We start from the raw sequence: 5,396 nt of genomic DNA, 5'->3' as shown, positions 1-5,396 counted from the left end.
GTTCCAAAAACACTTTCACTGGCAATGTGTCCGAGTGCAGTTTAAAAAAGAATGTTTTGGTTTCCGGCTGCACGTGCATCTTTTTAACCCTTTTCAATACATTGCTTCCTGGTCCTCCACTGTACATAGCCCGTTAAAGCGGCACTGGAAACACAATGTCACATAATGCAAAATCAAGTTCTTTTCTTTTTACGCTCCACAGGTACTCTTTTGAAGATTTCACTGAAAGAAATTTTCTACTAAACACAACTTCTCTACAGAACCCGCCAATCCCTCCTGCACGGGCTTCGGTAGTCACAACATATTCAAGGAGACATCTACCGAGGCGCAATTGACACAGGGTACGCAGGAATGGATCGGTGAGGTCTCTAAAAAACAAAAACCTGTTCACAAATTGGCGCAAAAACAAGTGACCAAGGCCAAGGCCACCGTCTTTAACCCGTCTGAACAAGTTGGTACGGCTGCATCGTTCCCACTGGGAAGCCCACACAAACACGGTGAAGATGCGGTGAAACTTCTGCCCATTAATTCGCGAGCAGTGCAGCACCTGCAGCACGTACCAAAGCTTGCTCATAAAGAACAGGTTGGAGACGGTGGCTCTGGAAAAGATTGACAAACTCGCCCCCCTCCACTTTTCGGCTTTTTCCTTCGTATCTTTCACTTGGTCCTGCCAATATTCGGCACTGTCTCGGTACGCATCGAGCGGGACGCCCAAGTACTTGCCCGGGACTGTCGCCCATGGCACATTTGCAAAGTGGTCGGATTTCATGTGCCAGGATTCGTGCCAGAGCCCGAGACACTTGGGGCAATGGACACCACTTCCTGTGACGTAGCTAAACTCGCGAACAGTGTCAACAGCCTGTTGAATGCTGCGCTTGTCTGTTGAAAAAATGGCCACATCATCAGCATAGGCAAGCAGCATGACTTTTGAAGATTGTAGCCGGAAGCCATTTATACGCGTGTCATTAAGAATGGTTAAGCAGAGGCTTTCAATATACAGGCAAAATAACGGGGGCTGAGGGGGCAACCCTGACGTACCAAACGTTGACACTAACGGGGGCCCCCAGACTTTTATTTACGATCAATCTTGTTGTGCAGTTTCGGTACGCCAGTGCCACTCCCTCGCAAATCATTGAACCAATATTAATATGGTTTAAAACAGCGAACAATATGCTATGGTCCACACAGTCGAAAGCCTTTTCTAAATCTATCTGTAAAATGGTGACACGTTCATCTATGTAATCGCAGCACTCGAGAATACTGTGTGCTTTATGTATATTTAGGACAATCGAGCGGCCTTTGATGCCACATGTTTGGCGTGGTCCCACGATGTCTTTCATAACCGTCGGTAGTCTTCGGGCCAATACTTTCATAGTTTTATACTCGACGTTTGTCAGGGCTATTGGTTTATACGCTGTTACTGACCTGAGTTTATGGACTTCTTTAGTTTTTGGAATCAGCACTGTGTGAGATGACCAGTACGACGGAGGCAACGTATTTACTTTATACGCTTCATTGAATATAACTGTCAAAAGAGGACCGATTTCGTCTTTAAACTCTTTGTAAAATGCAGCAGTGAAGCCATATGGTCCCGTTGACATTCCCGGATTTATATTGTTTATAGCTTCCTCTACCTCGGCAACTGTTATTTCACTTTCCAAACTCCGATGGAGGCGGAAATGGTGTAGGCCCGTGTGCTCAGATTTGGGTGCACGTTAAAGAACCCCAGGTGGTCGAAATTTACGGAGCCCTTCACTACGGCGTCTCTCATAATCATATGGTGGTTTTGGGACGTTAAACCCCACATATCAATCAATCAATCACTTTACAAACTCAGCTTTCTTTCGTCGTCAATTCGGGGTAAAACAGCCAAACATTTTCTCTTGAAGTTTTCAAAGGCAGTTGGGTGCAACGCGAACAGCTTGCGATAATGCTCCGTAAAGGCGGTCGCGATACCGACAGTGTCGGTTGATAAGGTACTGCCCCACTCTATCTCACGTATCTGGTTATTTGCGGCGCGCGATTTTTCCAGCCCAAGCGCGCGTCTTAACGGTGTTTCGCTCGCCGCGGTATCTTCTGCCCTTGCTCTCACGAGCGCACCGCGATAGCGCTGTCGGTCAAGCAGTTCTAACTTTTTTTTTATTTTTCTGATGTCTTCAATGCATTTTCCAGGGGCTCGACCTTCACACTATAGTAGCTTTTCGAGAAGTGTTTTCAATTCGGTCTCTTTTCTTCTCTCCTCACGTCGAATGCATGTGGCCCTGTCAATGGCTTTTAATTTTAAGGTTTCCTTGCAGAGCTCCCACTGCTGCCAAATGTGAAGGTCTTTGCTGGCGTCTATCTGGCTAATTGCCTCCCTTACATATAAATTAAAATCTTCCTCCTTGAGAAGCTTACTATTAAATTTCCAGGTTTCCCACGAGAAACAACTACTTTTCTTTACAGTTCCAATCGAGTACAAGACTGCACAGTGGTCAGAAAATGACACCAGCACGACATTGTAATTAGCGTACATCGGAAGAATGTCGACAGATACATATATACGATCAAGTCTCGCATGACTTAAGCCCTCAAATCGCGTGAACCTAACCGAACTCACACACTGCAGACACTCTGCCACATCCTCGAGGCACCAGTCCTCAAGAACCCACGCCAACACGACCGTGCTCTTGTCTCTGAAACTCCGAGGGCTTGTCTTGTCATGTGCACTGAGAACGCAGTTAAAGTCGCCCAACACGACTAACTGCTTTCCTGCGCTATGCTGCTGTTCTAGGCCTTGAAAGAAAAGGGCCCTTTCTTCAACCTTGTTGGGCGCGTACACGCACATCATACGCCACACGGTGTTATTCAGAGAGAAGTCGAGCATAGCCCACCAGCAGGCTGCACAGGAGAAATGGGCGTTAACTTGAAGCCCCGGAACCTTCTTTACGAAAAGTATACAGCCAGCCGATGTGCCTACGGCATGACTGACAACTACGAAAAACCTTGACGCGAAAAGACGCACCATGCTGCCGGTCTCTTCATCACCGTCAACTTTTGTCTCCTGCACTGCTAGGACGTCTATACCTCGTTCCGTTGCAAGTCTACAAAGCTGGGTTTGCTTCCTTTTCGTTGCCAGACCCCTAACGTTGATGGTAGCGACTTTTAACGAAAAGACAGGCGCCATTTCAACGCAAGAAGAAAGGGACCGGCAGCATCGTGCTCACCTCCCGCGTCTAGCCCATGGCTAGACGGCAACATCGCCGGCGTTGCCATCCGGCGCTGTTGATGTGACTTGCCCGTCCGGCTCAACGTTGCCGCTGCGCTTGTCGGCTTGAACGTTGGGACCAGGCCGGAGTGACGGCCGCCGCCCTTGAGGCGTCTTTGCCGGAGGTTCCTCGACTCCGGTCGTTGCTACTGGGCTTCCGTCATTCGTGGTCTGGATGTGGGGGCGTTTTGACGGCACGGAAGCCGTCGAAGGCGTGTGGACGCGGCCCTTTTCCAACTGTGACTCTGGGGCGCCCTTGAGGTCGCTGACCTTAGGTGCCGGTTGGTTCCCTGTAGCTCCCGCCGTCACTTTGGCTTTCGCGAACAACTCGTCGGCTGAATGCCGAAGTGATGGAACGACACCTTTGCCGGCATCGCCATCTGACGCCATTACAGATAGGTCTCGGGGAGCTAGCTCATGGCCCGTTGATGGCAACAAGTCATCTAGAGGTTGAAGGCCCGTCGGACCATTCTTTTTCAAGGCGTCACCGCCGTATTGCACAGCCGCATCTGAAGTCACCGTGCTTTTTGCATATTTATCCAAGCCCCTCGTGGCCTCCTCAGCCTCGGCGACGTCCATTAGCTCTTCATGTTCGTTGGTCTTTGGCAGCCCCGTCGCCGACGCATACGTACGGACGCAGTCTGCGTCGGCGTGTCCATACCGCCGGTACTAGGAACACCGCGGTACCTTGCAGTCTCGTCGTACGTGTCTGGTGCCATGTCAGCGGAGGCATTGCATCGCCCGCCCAGGCACCACGACGAGGGCCAGCTCACCAGCGACTCGAACCTGATGGGGCAGGTCGTCCACCTTGACTCCTGGCTTTAACTTCAACAGCACGGCCCTCGTTGTGGAGCCCTTTTCCGCATGCCTTGAACACGCCACCGCTCACGCGTCACTTCGGTGACGTTCCCGTACGCAGCGAAAGCCGTCCGAATGTCTTTATCTTGGACGCCGTACAGCATCCAATGTAGGCGAAGCTTGACCTGCTGGTCTTCGGGGTCCAAAATTATACATCGACAGCCTTTCACCTTCAATTCCTTCAGGGCGGCCAATTTCTTCGCCGCTTCGCCAGTGTTCAGAGTCACAGCCCAAAAGTGGTTGATTTGATATGCCCCCCAACGCGACTACGTCGGGGAGCAAACCAACCGTTGCGAGGGCGTCTCGGAAGTCCTCGACCTTGTAAGGACGTTCACGCACATCACCGTGCAAAAACAACGTGTTAAGTACAACACGGACGGTGGGTAAAGTTGGCAGAACGATCTCGTAGTCCTTATCACCGATCTTGTTTCCGCGGCCGGCTTGGGCCGCTATCGCCGCTCCGTCGGAGCACATGATTCTGCGACCGTTCGCTTGCGCTGCCGGAAGAAGAATGCTCGGCCACGCTACCGATGGTTTGTACTGCTTTATAACGCAATGTTCAATAAATGGGACGAACGACGAGGTAGAGAAGCAATAAAAGTTTTGGCAGTGGTGGGATTCGAACCCACGTCCCCAAAAAGACTGGTGCCTTAAACCAGCACCTTTGACCGCTCGTCCACGCTACCGATGGTTCGTGCTGCTTCGTAATGCAAGGATCAATAAACTGGACGAACGACAAGGTAGAGAAGCAGTAAAAGCTTTGGCAGCGGTGGGATTCGAACCCACGCCACCGAAGAGACTGGTGCCTTAAACCAGCGCCTTAGACCGCTCGGCCACGCGACCGTTTTTTTTTCTTTATTGCCTTGCAAATCATGACTGTTCACATTTTACATATTTACATATGGGTCCATATTCAAGTGCGTCACAAAATACACCCACAGAGTTCATTGAGGTACCGTCAGCTCTTGGCTGACTATTAATCAATACTTGGGCATTCGGTGCATTGAGCGATTGTTACGAATGCTCGGCCACGCGACCGAATTTGATATGGCAGGCTGTGAACGACTAGCAGTACGCAGCCACTCGCAGTACGTGTCGCAGGACAGGCGGCCTCGCTTGATGTCGCTGCAAGAAAAAGATATACGCTGGCACCATGCCCTTAGAAGGTGGCAGTTGCTTCTCTGTCTGCGCGGCGCAAAAGGCAACATGTTCAGAAAACTGTTATCATTCGTGGGCCACTGCGATTGAAGCAGCGAAATGCAAAAAGCAAGGCCACAAATGAACATTAACA

General features: G+C 50.5%; 1 non-coding gene across 1 annotated transcript; it reads right to left on the bottom strand.

Annotated features, from left to right (window-relative positions):
- Positions 1–4,866: 4,866 nt before the first annotated feature.
- On the bottom strand, positions 4,867–4,948 carry TRNAL-AAG (transfer RNA leucine (anticodon AAG)). The gene has a single exon. It is a non-coding gene; the product is annotated as a tRNA-Leu (tRNA).
- Positions 4,949–5,396: the final 448 nt, after the last annotated feature.

The sequence above is a fragment of the Rhipicephalus microplus genome, chromosome 3 (assembly GCF_043290135.1).
Source record: "Rhipicephalus microplus isolate Deutch F79 chromosome 3, USDA_Rmic, whole genome shotgun sequence".
Taxonomy (NCBI): Eukaryota; Metazoa; Arthropoda; class Arachnida; order Ixodida; family Ixodidae; genus Rhipicephalus; species Rhipicephalus microplus.
Note: the sequence above shows the minus strand (reverse complement) of the source record. Positions and strands in the feature narration are given on the sequence as shown.